This window comes from Podarcis liolepis, assembly GCF_965112155.1.
Source record: "Podarcis liolepis genome assembly, chromosome: 6".
NCBI classification, from domain to species: domain Eukaryota; kingdom Metazoa; phylum Chordata; class Lepidosauria; order Squamata; family Lacertidae; genus Podarcis; species Podarcis liolepis.
Window position 1 is genome coordinate 77570027 of NC_139559.1, and position 13695 is coordinate 77583721.

General features: G+C 44.7%; 1 long non-coding RNA gene across 1 annotated transcript in view; it reads right to left on the reverse strand.

The window, feature by feature from the left end:
• Positions 1-8644: 8644 nt before the first annotated feature.
• Positions 8645-13695, reverse strand: part of LOC310710388 — a 168115-nt gene continuing 163064 nt past the window's right edge. Inside the window, exon 5 of the long non-coding RNA XR_014528021.1 lies at positions 8645-8676. This is a non-coding gene — a long non-coding RNA (uncharacterized lncRNA). The remainder of the gene's footprint in view (positions 8677-13695) is intronic.

Genomic DNA, 13695 nt, shown 5'->3' on the forward strand with positions numbered 1-13695 from the left:
AGAAGAGTTTGGATTTGATATCCCGCCTTTCACTCCCCTTCAGGAGTCTCAAAGCGGCTAACATTCTCCTTTCCCTTCCTTCCCCACAACAAACACTCTGTGAGGTGAGTGGGGCTGAGAGACTTCAAAGAAGTGTGACTGGCCCAAGGTCACCCAGCAGCTGCATGTGGAGGAGCGGAGACGCGAACCCGGTTCCCCAGATTACGTGACTACCGCTCTTAACCACTACACCACACTGGCTCTCCAGTGTGATCCCTGGAATGTAATCCCTGTGTAAGTTGCAGGCTTACTATATATAGGGTGGGTCCAGAGATCCCACCATGACTGTCAATGTCAGTGAGAAGATATGCCCTAATTTCTACTTCCCAAACAAAACAGAGCAATAACAACACTCTTTGGACATGTGTTTTCTGGGGAGACTAGAAAGTTTCCAGAATAATAATAATAATAATAATAATAATAATAATAATAATAATAATAATTTTTATTTATACTCCACCCTCCCTAGCCAAGACCGGGCTCAGGGCAGCTAACAAGCAATAATAAAAACAAGGTGAATGAATAAAACTTAAAAACAAGTTTAAAATACAAAAATTAAAATATTGATACATTAAAATATTAAAATGCAGCCTCATCACAGGAGGAGAAAGGAAAAAGAAAAAAAGAAAGAGGGGGAGGGAATCAAATTGGCTCCAAGCCAAAGGCCAGGCGGAACAACTCTGTCTTACAGACCCTGCGGAAAGAAATCGGATCCTGCAGGGCCCTGGTCTCATGAGGCAGAGCATTCCACCAGGCCAGAGCCAGTGTTGAAAAGGCCCTGGCTCTGGTTGAAGCTAATCTAACTTCCTTAGGGCCCAGGACCACTAGGGTGTTGCTATTTATGGACCTTGAGGCTCTCCGTGGGGCATACCGGGAGAGGCGGTCCCATAGGTACGAGGGTCCATTAGCCTGGGGCAAATGAAAATCTCCTTGTCTGGTCAATTCTGGAAATGCCTGGCCAGGGATTCCCTTTGCTGTATTTGGCCTGCATTTAATCACACCGAGGCAGGCATCTCTAGATGTGCCCGAGCTATGAAATTGGCCTGTATAATAATGTGTGACTTGTGTGTGTGCCCATGCTGAAAGCATTTTGGCTTTAGACCTCACATTAGTGTCTACCTGTAGTGTCTTTAAATATGTGGGTTATGCTTTTTATGGTGGCAATGATGTTTTATTTAATTACCTTGGGTACAGGGGGGGAAATTACCAGCCTTAAAAATGATCCATATGACAGAAAAGTGGCTGCATTTCATTACTTATTATGAAAGAAGGGGCATGTTTAGAAGGTCAATGTTCTTGGTGAACTTTTCCAATATTCTGTGTGCTTTCGTTCACTACAGATGATGTATGCCTTACGATATGCACTTGGCAGTTTGACCTCAGTGACTGCCGCATTGTCTGCTTTGTCCTTGTCACACTCTTGAGCGTTCCTCCTGGAACTGTACAGTTTTTGCATTGCCCTGGAAATATAACCATCAACTGTGGCTTAGATGCACTATCTGGAAATAATGCACCGAAGGTCTTCAGCATCACTTTCTTATAGTGCTTTGTATCCATTAAAATATGGGTGAATTTTATAGGAGTAGAACTTGTGTGGCAAAGAAGCTCAAGGCTCAAATCCCCGCTGAACCATGAAGGTCACCAGGTGGCCTTAGGCAATCCAGAGCCTCTGTTTACATGCAGTTTCAAGGTGGTATCATTCAACTTGTCACAATGGCTGAAATAAGGATGGAGCTATGCAGAGGCATTGGCTGGCTTCACGGTTTCCCCCCGCATTGTGATTTTTGCACAGCACACACACAAACAAAAACATCACAATTCACAGTATATTGCCAGGTCAAAAATTCTGAAGCCAAAATCATGATTTGGACTTGAAACCAGTTTTGGACGATATACCACCCAGCCCTAACACACATTATGATTTGTGATATATTGCCAGGTCAAAAGCTATGAAACTGATATCACAATGTGGACTTCAAACCTGTTTTAGATGATATATTGATATATGGCACAGCCCTAGTTGTGGGCAGATAAAATGGTGGAGAGGAAGGGGACAATATCATTGAATTTCTCCAATCATGCTGGGTTCTTGATCACAGGGCAGCTCATAAGCACATGAGGCAAACTGTTTTCCAACCTACAAGTTCTATTCAGAACTTACCAGCATGCCTTGGCCCATGCCACCTACACACTTGGACAACTAAAGAGGGCTTTTACATGGATGTTAGGTGCATTGAGCACCATTGGGTAGAAAGGTGGAATATAAATGTGGCAAATAAAGAAATGGGGTGTTTAATGAAGGTCTTCGGCCTGGTCCTTCATCTTCTGTAGTGGCTAAGGGTTTGAGATACTGTGGTACCTCGGGTTAAGTACTAAATTCATTCTGGAGGTCCGTTCTTAACCTGAAACTGTTCTTAACCTGAAGCACCACTTTAGCTAATGGCGCCCCCCCGCTGCCGCTGCGCCGCTGGAGCACAATTTCTGTTCTCATCCTGAAGCAAAGTTCTTAACCTGAGGTACTATTTCTGGGTTAGTGGAGTCTGTAACCTGAAGCGTATGTAACCTGAAGCGTATGTAACCCGAGGTACCACTGTACACGTTCATAAAATTATGCATTGCGCGCGTGCGCGTGCACACACACACACACACACACACACAGAGGATAGACAAAAGAAAGCACTTCTTCAAGCAGCACATAACCCTCCAGTATTACAGGCCCTGAAGCTTAAGTTTCATTAGTTTCATAGTGAATCTGCCCCTGGGCTATGGGTTGTCCATAAGTAAGACAGGAACACAGTAGGCACACTGCCTTTTATACTGAAGGCAATATATAACCATAATAACTAGTTGCCCCTGAAAGCCTTATCCTCCATGGGGATATGCCAACAATAGCATGATTTGGTATAACTTAGCTTCCTATATCATCACCATCGCTTTGTAGAGGTATAATAGCAAAATCCCATTTTCTTTCCCTTCAACAACCTCTGCATGAATTGACTTTCAAATTGCTGACTCATGTCAACCTAAATATGACACAATTACTGTTGTCAGTAACCACCGGGTACAATGGAGGTTTTTCAGAGTGACAGCCTTTTAAAAAAATCCCATTGTTGTGCTAATGGAACGAATGCATGGTTCATGAGTCAGGGGCTGATGTGTAACTCAAGAAGAAAGAAAAGAAAGTTAATAATTTGTAAATAAGAGAGTATTATACCCACATGAAACATAGCGTGAACTCTCTAACTCTCTTTCTCCCTCTCTCTTTCTTTTAATGAAGGTTCATTTTTGCTTGTGTCACTCTAGAGGAGAATGCATGACATCTTATTATCTAGTCAATCATGTGGGGAATAATGAAGCCAAGAGAATTCTGCAAAGCTCAAAAATGACACCGATGTGTAGGAGATGGAGATGCAGCAAGGCTATCTGTACACAGCACTGCACGTGGAATAGCACATTGTTCACTGCTAGAGCCTAAGGAGAAGATGGTTCCAAATGTTTGAAACTCGTCAGAGAATCAGTTCTCCATTCCCTCCATCCCCCAAATCACCCTTTGGTGTTGGCCAAAGGCTCTGCTGTTTCAGAGGCAGCGGAGAGCCCCTTAATTGGTTCTGCTTCTTTCTTGGGTGCTGACTATTTGTTCTCTGACAATTTCTTTTTTTCAGCTGTTTAATTGATTTCTCGGTTGTTTGCACTTTTGTGGTTTATTATCCATGTTAATATGTATTTGATTTTAATGTTTTGTTCGCCGGCTCAGAGATCCATGTCGGTTCTAAAGGCATTTAAAGAATGCAGCTCTTCAGAGCTTCAGGCTGCTGGGCAGTAAGTCTCCTGTAACTCAGTGGGCCTTACTTCTGAGTAGACATGCACAGAATTGTGTTGTTAGTGGGAGTTTTTGTTTTTTTAAAAGAATATTTCTAGTTCCCATGCTTATGAAGATACATTTGAAAATAGGTTTTGAAAGTTTTGCTTTTAAAAAAGTACAATATCTTGCAGGGAGCACATGGTAGACCACCACAAAAGTACATAAGGGAGGAGAAGGAGGTTGCTCCATCTGGCAAGCAGAAACGCTGGCAATGACAGAACAATGTCAGGAGAAGGTGTCAGGTACAGGTCAGCAAAGACTCACATGGGGTCAGTGAAGTTAACTCTTTATTCAAGGAAACAAGGCCAACTCAGGAGGCCAGGCTTGGTGAGCACAGCAACTAGTCCCAGTAGATCTTGTCCATGTGAAACTGAAGGTCCCCAGCCTTTTCAAGGTTGTATAAGTCTCCTCCTCCCCATGGTCCTTCCCAAGCAATCTGAGACTTTGTCACCTTGCCTTTCTTTGCTCTTCTCTCTTCATTCGTCTTCTGGTTCTGAGAGACCAGGGAAGCTGGTCACAGCAGGATGGGGAGACACCCTGGCTTCTTCAGCAGCCTACCTGATCACTGTTTCTTGGCCCTGCTCATCTCCAGCCTCCACTTCTGCCTCAGATTCTGAACTGCTCTCTGCCACGGACTCTTCCTGCTCACTAAACCCGATTGCCTCTTCAGCTTCTAACACCTCCTCCACCCAGTCTTCTCCTGCTGACGACTCATCATCATCCAACCACCAGTCTGCAGCCTGTGAGCCTTCTTCCCTTCTTCCCTAGCTAGTGCCTCCCACCCCTCCTCAGCATCCAGTCAGGCCACAACAGCAAGGATCACAGCACAATGTTGAATTCCTGCCTTTGTGTGGATGTGATGTTGCCTTATGCACTGAGGCAAGAGTCACATTGATATTGTGCCAACCACATTTGCTTGGGCCCCCAACGGCCACTGGTTTGTGGCCCCTGGAAGGTTTCCCATGAAGGCATGTTGCCCTTCGGCTGAAAAGGGCTTCCCACTCCTGAAGGAAACATACTGCCCAAGCGTAGGTTTTTGAGACTAGAAATTGTTAATCAGGGATGCCCATGAAAGCAACCCACACATCCCTATGATAATCATTTAGGTGAAGAGAGAAGCTTTCCACAGAAGCCAACACACTTATGTTTTATGTCTGTTTTATGGCTGCAAGGATTTTCATTTGTGTAAAATTAGCTTCTTGGCCACCTCAGTAACATCTCATCATCCATCTTTCATCATCCGTGTTCAGATAGCTTTGTGTTGAGAGTGACTTGCTTGGATAAATGGTGCCGGGTCATGAAGAGGAGTAAATCCTATCACTAAGTGGATTCCTTCGGTCTTCTCTTCCCAGAAATATTTAATCTTGTCACACAATCCCAGATAATATGTAACGGCTTCAGTGATTCAACACCTCAAACTTCTGTTGTTGTTATAGTTTTTATAGAAACGCATAATCAGAAGAGCCATGCAGCGCACTATTTGTCGGGTTCTGTTATGGTGCCCATCACATATTCTTTATTTTCCCTCAGATTCAAAACCAGTCCCTTCCGTACTGTCAGGGAACTGACATCAGAGCGAGAGGTGAAGGGGAGGCTCCCAGATGATGCTGGCGAAGGACCCAGCAGCAGGGGGAGAAACAGCTCAGTAGAGGGGGAAGCAAATCAGCGCAACACCAGGGAGAAAGGGGGGCAGATGGGGGAATCAGAGAGAGGGCTCCAGGACTCTTCACTGGACATCAGTGAGGAGAGCCCAGGTCCTCCGCTGCCCACGCCCTCCCTGTGCAGAAGACTCCCGCGCAGTGAGAGGAGGAGGAGGCTGGGTGTCAAACAACTTTTATGTTGGAAGAGGTTCAAGAAACGCCCACTGACGGATTCTGCCAGCGATTGAGGCAGCCGCGATGAGCAAGGGCTGTGCAGTCAGAAAGGTTTAACAAGGCAAATTAGCCTAGAGAGACACCAGTTTACGCACGAGTAACTCATAGCCATTACACGTACCTACAAGACCACAGGGCACTTTACACTGTGTGTGCAACAACCATTCTGTGAGATAAGGCTGTACTTTGCCAACAGCCATTTTCACAGCGATACCCAATTTTTGCCTGAGGAAGTTTCTGAATGTTGATCTCTCAGGACCCCCAGCCAAACTCTTGTTTCAATGTAACAATGTTTTTTATATTTCTCAATAGCTGTGTATATCAAACTAGACATTAAATCTCAAATGGGTTTACAGTGTCCTGAATAATGAATGTCATATTGTGAGGTCATGACATGCAATATTTTCCCCACTCCTCGCCAATCTCATGAGTGAGTAAGGTTAAAAAAAAAAAGAAAAGGTAAAGGACCCCTGGACAGTTAAGTCAAGTCAAAGGTGGCTATGGGGTTGCAGCACTCATCTTGTTTTCAGGCTGAGGGAGCCGGTGTTTGTCCACAGACAGCTTTCCCGGTCATGCGGCCAGCAGGACTAAACCACTTCTGGTGCAATGGGACACTGTGACGAAGCCAGAGTGCACGGAAACACCATTTACCTTCCCGCTGAGGCAGTACCTATTTATCTACTTGCACTGGCGTGCTTTTGAACTGCTAGGTTGGCAGGAGCTGGGACAGAGCAACGGGAGCTCACTCCATCACGGGGATTCAAACTGCTGACCTTCTGATCAGCAAGCCCAAGAGGCTCAGTGGCTCAGAGCACCACCCGCTCCACATTAGATATGGGCGAACTTTTCTCATGATGTGGTGCAGAAATGAAGCCAATAAAGAATGAACAAATCAACCAGGTGTGTAGCTGGCATTTTGAGGAGGACCCTGGTGTGTATGAACTGGGAGCATCAACCATGCAAAAATGCCTTTCCATAAAACAATACCTTCCTGGGATGCAGGACAGGCAGCAAGCACACCTGATGAGGTGCACAATCTGAATAAGATGGCTCCATCTAACAGAAAGGGGTTCACAAATATGGAAGCCACAGTGGTGTAGGGGTTAAAGTATTGGACCAGGTCCTGGGAAACCAGGGCTGAAATTCCCACTCAGCTTTGAAGCTTGATGGGTGACTTTGGGCCAGCATGCTCTCTCTCTCTCAGCTTAACCTACCTCACAGGGTTATTGTGAGTATAAAATGGAGAGGGGTAGAACCATGAATGCCACCTTGAGCTCCTAGGAAAAAAGGTGGGGTATAAAAGTAGGGCTGTATGCATCCAATGTTAGTCTTAGCCAGAATACACTCTCTCAGATTAATCAACATGACTAAGTTAAATGCAAAGGTAAAGGTACCCATGACCGTTAGGACGACACTGGGGTTGCACACTCATTTCACTCTATAGGCTGAGGGAGTTGGCGTTTGTCCGCAGACAGCTTCCAGGTCATGTGGCCAGCATGTCTAAGCTGCTTCTGGCGAACCAGAACAGCACACAGAAACGCTGTTTACCTTCCCGCCAGAGCGGTACCTATTTATCTACTTGTGCTTGACGTGCTTTTGAACTGCTAGGTGGGCAGGAGCTGGGACAGAACAGCGGGAGCTCACCCCGCCGCGGGGATTCGAACTGCCAACCTTCTGATCCGCAAGCCCTAGGCTCTGTGGTTTAGACCACAGCACCACCCGTGTCCCTACAACTAACTTAGGTCCATTCATTTCAGTAGGCCCCTTTAATTTATTTGGCTACAACTCCCAATATATGAAAAAGAGGTTTGGGTCATCAGTTGTAACTAAGGCATTACATATAAAATCAACATGTGGGATAAGTCTTCTCAAATGGGAATGTAGCTCATAGGTCAAGAGCTCATTAGTAAGACTTGAAGCTCACCACAATTACTGTGTGGTTCTTTCATTTTAGTTTCAGGACTGCAATACCACAAGGACTGCCTCTCTCCATATGAACCTACCCGGACCCTGAGATCATCTTCTGAGGCTCCCCTTCGTGTGGCTTTTTCATGAGAGGTCCAGAGGGTGGCAAAATGAGAATGGGGCTTTTCTATAGTGGCTCCCCATTTGTGGAATACTATCCCCAGGGAAGTTCAGCAGGTGCCTTCATTATACACCTTTAGGTACCAGGCAGAAACATTCCCCTTTAACCAGGCCTTTGGCTGATTGACACCTAATGCCCTTTTAAAATGTGTTGAGGAGTGGGTTTTAGTTGGTTTTTCTTGTCCTTATTTTTATTATGCATGTTGTGTTTTTATATTGTTTTTTTATGTGAACCACCCTGAGACCAGCGAGTATAGGGTGTCATACAATTTTAAATCATCATCATCTTGATTAAAAAATGTGGTAGTCCCAGGTAGCATTACTTTGTGGGTCACAACCACTGCCAAATTTTCCATTCCTGTGTTTTAATAATGATCTTTGTAGCCTGGCGCTCTGTCTTTGGCTGCCTGATGCTGCAGGGAGAAATCACAAGCACTGGTAAGAAACATTTTGTTCCCACTTGCGAGGAAATATTTGTTTGGACATCACTTTGATTGGAAGCCATACTTGCCCTGAATCCATATAAGTATGAGTGGGCATATGGGAAAGAGACACGTTGTTACAAGATCACGGAAGTGAAAGTGTTAACTTCCAATAGGATCAGCTCTATCTTGGCTTCTTCCAAAAACCACTTCAGCTGATTAGATTGACCCAAGAATGTTTTCAAGCCAATGCTGTTTTTAGTAACTTTATCATTCTGGAGGAAAAATAAACTGATTCGACGGGGATGCTATTGCGTGGCATCTTCATATCTTAATGTCGTGATGATATATTGCAACGGTGGTGTGGTTTTTCCTCCTCTTCCCCTCAGCAAATCTAAAAGAGAGAAAAAAATGTTGTTAAATATAAGACCATTGGGATAAACAGAAGAAAAAGGTAAATTCTGGATAGGTTACCTAATTTTTGCATAAAGCAATTCAGATCTAACCAGATCAGTTGTGTCAAAGCTGGCACAGTAATGCTTTAAACTTTTGAAAGCTGCCACAGTATTGCTTCAGTAATAACTTTTCTGTAGTTTAAAATTAGTAGAGCAGGAGACTCTTAATCTCAGGGTAATGAGTTCAAGCCCCACTATGAACAAAAGATTCCTGCATTGCAGGGGGCTGGACTAGATTTGTAGTTTGACTCAGTATATGTTCCTGAATCTTGAAGAACTACATAGAATTTCAACAGCATCTCCAGTCAGAGGATCTGACTCCTTCCTAGGCTAAGGATTCCTTCTTTCTTTCTGCATGTGGCCTTCTCAGAGGAGAGAGACTTGAGTTTGAATCTTTCAACTGGACTCCCAAATATCTTTCACTGTAACACTAAATGTCCCCCGTATTCATCCCTGTGCAGTGACCTTTCGAAAAATATTAGTCGCATAAAAAAGAGCATAATGTCAGATGGAGAGAGGATATTTCAAATGGCAAATCCAAGGAGCCTCATGCTTCTGATGGGAACTTACCCTGGTTGACTGTGCAGGGGGTGCAGGGAACGATGATAATGAGGTAGACAAAGTAGCCAATTTGAATCCATAAAGCAGAAAAGAGAGAGAATAATGTGAGCAGGAAGCAGACAACTGTGTGGAGGAGGAAGCAATGTTTAATTTAAGAAAACTGTTTTCAAGCACTATGTGGGAAGTGAAAGACAATTGAACAGAAGAGTTGGTTTTTACGATCTGTAATTGAAGGGGTGGAAGCTCACATTCTGCTCATCTCTGCCTGACTGTGTAGGGAAAGAAACTTAGCAAAACTATTTACAGCTATGAATGACTGGACAGCAGCCAGTAAGCACCATCTCTGTGCAGGATTGCCAACCTTCCTTTTTCCTGGCCAGCGGTCCCTGCACCTGTGCCTTTAACAGTCACTTGAGCTGCAAACATTAAGATAAAGGTAAAGATAAAGGACCCCTGGATGGTTAAGTCCAGTCAAAGGTGACTATGGGGTTGCGGTACTCTTCTCACTTTCAGGCCAAGGGAGCCGGTGTTTGTCCACAGACAGCTTTTCCAGGTCACGTGGCCAACATGACTAAATTGCTTCTGGCACTGTGATGGAAACCAGAGTGCACAGAAACATTGTTTATCTTCCCATCACAGTGGTACCTATTTATCTACTTGCACTGGTGTGCTTTTGAACTGCTAGGTTGGCAGAAGCTGGGACAGAGCAACAGGAGCTCATTCCATTGTGGGTATTCGAACCACCTTCTGATTGGCAAGCCCAAGAGGCTCAGTGGTTTAGACCACAGCGCCACCCACGTCCCATTATCAACTGATCATGCTTTTCCCCATGCTGTGAAAATGTCAACCTACTGATTTGTACAGATGAAGGAACAAGAGAAGGATGGGCTATGCCTTCCTTACAGGTTGGTTGGCAAACTCATCACAATGGTAGGGTATTAGCACTGACTTTTTCTGTTGCAGCTACAATAAAACTGAGTCTGAGACTGGAGAGAAGAAGAGCTTAACAGAGCCATTACCTTTTGTGCTACACCCGCTCACCCCACACTCATACACCAAGGGCACAGGTGGCTCTGTTCTAGACTGCAACCTCCACCCCAGACTGTGGGTGCCTGGTGGCACGTTCACACTACATGACGTCATGACGTCACATTGTCATGTGTTGTGGTAAGGCAGCGGGCAGAGGCAGAGGTGGCGTGCAGAGGCCAAGCATCCATAGTGAAAATATTGTGGGTGTCCAAGGCCACCTGAAGTTGGCCTCAACTCTTAAAAAGCAAGGTCTACCCAGTTCCATGTACCAACCAGCCCTTTCTCCTATGTTGACGTTTATCTGATGCAAAGCTACCTTACAGCAGGATAGGCTCTCAGTGGGCTCTGAGGCAATGAGGTGGGGGCATCTTTCCCACAACATGGCCAGATTCAAAACTGGGCAGGGCTCCTGTACCTTCAATAGTTGGACAGAAGAGGGGATCTCAGCAGGACACAACTATTAAAGATACAAGAGTGTTGTCCCCTTTTCTGCCACCTACCTGAGCACCTTGATATTGTTGTTGTTGATGATTAAATTTAGATACTACCTTTCAACCGAAGATCACTGGGCGGTGGATATACTTCTAGATAAACTTGTGTAGAAATGGGAAGAAGCTGGAAAATCTCATGACTTCTCAGCTATATAGCCCTAGACAACTTTTCTAATTCTGTCAACTTTTTTGCAATGCAAAAATTACACCCAGTACTCAAGCCGGAGGCAATGTTGGCAGCTTTGATTTAGACAAGGTCATGGATTGTACCAGTAACTGGCTCCCCTGTGAGCAAACTTAGGATAGAGCTAGACAGTGTGGCATCTTGGATAGAGTGTTGAACTTCAGTTGGTTAAACTTGGATATGATTCCCAACTCACTCGTAAATCTTAGGGGATGATCTTGGGCCAGTATCATCTCTCAGCTGGCCTATCTCACTAGTATTGTGAAGATTAAATGGGGAACACTGCCCAGAACTTTTAGGAAGAATGGTGTAATAAAAATGTAAACTAAAAAAAAAAAGACATGAAACATAGCCGCACCACCATATTTCCTCCCCCCCCCTTTCTCCATGTGATGTGACATTAAAATGCTATAGTCTTCCTTCTCCTGCTAGCCAGTTATGTAAAGCAACAACATGGCCAGTGCAGTGACATCATCTCATATGTGTTATAAAGGTAAAGGGACCCCTGACCATTAGGTCCAGTCGTGGCTGACTCTGGGGTTGCGGCACTCATCTTGCTTTATTGGCCGAAGGAGCCAGCGTACAGCTTCCGGGTCATGTGGCCAGCATGACTAAGCCGCTTCTGGTGAACCAGAGCAGCACACGGAAACGCCGTTTACCTTCCCGCCAGAGCGGTACCTATTTATCTACTTGCACTTTGACGTGCTTTCGAACTGCTAGGTTGGCAGGAGCAGGGACCGAGCAACGGCAGCTCACCCTGTCGCGGGGATTCGAACTGCTGACCTTCTGATCGGCAAGTCCTAGGCTCTGTGGTTTAACCCACAGCACCACCCGCATCCCTTGTATGTGTTATAGGTAGACCCTATAAGGAATGGATGGAGCAAGAAAGATGGAGCCATGGCTGCTGTTTTTCTCGGGTTGCAAGAGCTTTTGCTATGCATGCAGTAGGTGCCAGATTCAAGTCTTGGTGTCTCTGGGTTGGGTTAAGAAAAGGTCCTGTCCGAAACCTTTCTGCTGCTACTCTGTGTAGGCAATATTGCGCCAGATGGATTGAGTAAAAGCCAGCTTCCTGTGTTCCTGTAATGTCCATTTCTGCCTTGTGATTTCAGAACTTCCAAAGAACAAAAGGTTGCTGCTGACTAGACTGTGGAGAAACTCTCCCCTCCCCAATTCCTAAAGATAATCTCTCACCTAGTCATGAAGGCCACAAACCTGCCCTTTTGTATTATATTGCTCACTGTATAATTCCCCTGGGGAAAGGTTCTTGAAAGAGATTCTTTCCGACAGTTTCCTTTTTGAATAGTAAGGAGAAAATCTTTTGCCAACTGGTTGATAGGGATAAATATGCTACATATAAGTTTCCTAGGTTTTCTCTAGTAGTCCAACAGCTCAGACAAAAAAACTAAAAAACAAAATAGGGTCCAGTGGTCCGCGAATCATCTATGTTTGGAGGTCACCAGCTTTTTTAGGCCCGTAAACACGTTTGGGTTTTTGGGTAACACCCCTTCTGTTCATTACTTCCCCCCAAAGTACAGTGGTACCTCGGGTTAATAACTTAATTTGTTCTGAAGGTCCATTCTTAACCTGAAACTGTTCTTAACCTGAGGTACCACTTTAGCTAATGGGGCCTCCCGCTGCTGCCGCGTGATTTCTGTCCTCATCCTGAAGTAAAGTTCTTAACCCGTGGTACTATTTCTGGGTTGGCGGAGTCTGTAACCTGAAGCGTCTGTAACCTGAAGCATCTGTAACCTGAGGTAGCACTGGAATGTGATCAGCTCAATGTGTTTTTCAAAGATGCAGAAGGGATCCATCTCATGACCAACAGGCAGTGTGTGTGTGTGTGTGTGTGTGTGTGTCTGTGTCTGTGTGTGTGTGTGGCTTTGTGGACATTCAGGAAAGACCTCAAGAGCACCCTTGCACCCATGGGTGCAATGTTGGCAGCCCCAATCTGTGTTAAAATGTACCTCTCAGCTTGATTGTTTGCAGTTTTGTAATTACCCTCGCTTTTTCACAGATATATGTGACTAAAGTACTATCCTTTTGTTAGCTATGTGGGAAGAAGGAAGTACAAGGCAGAGCTGGTTGGGGTGCATATCTGGTAAATGCTACAGTATGAGTGTTTTACTCCTATCTGAGATCAAGGAAGTAGATTGCCTGTTTTTTGCCCCCCCCTTAAGAGTAGCTTGTTGATGGAGTCTGGCAGGGGGTCTGGAGGCAATTAACTATCTTACTTTTGCATGCTGTTGAAGTGGCAATTTATAAGAGAAGAAAATTTAAAGCCAATGGAACAAAGTTCCCAAATGAGGATTTCTTATTTTTCAATGGGAATGATGGAAAGTCTCATTCAGAGCTTGGTGAATTTTAACATGTTTATTTCAGGGTTAAGATTAGGGAAGGAGGAATTGACCTGTTTCCTATCTGTGCCATCTAAACCAGTTTTTAGCCATAGTCCTATTCCATCATGCTTCTGCATTCATCTGAGAACTTCAAAAAACAAAACCTCCCCAAACACATATTTAAAATATGTGCATTTCCTTGCGGGAGGTGGGCTTAAACCTGAATTTCTCCCCCCAAAACACATATTTGCATGCATACTTTGATAGGTTTAAGCCTCTGAGAACGGCACCTCAAGATTTAGAGAAGTGTGGAAACTTTTGGTAGGCTCTGAAAATCAGCTCAGTCTGAAAGGTGAA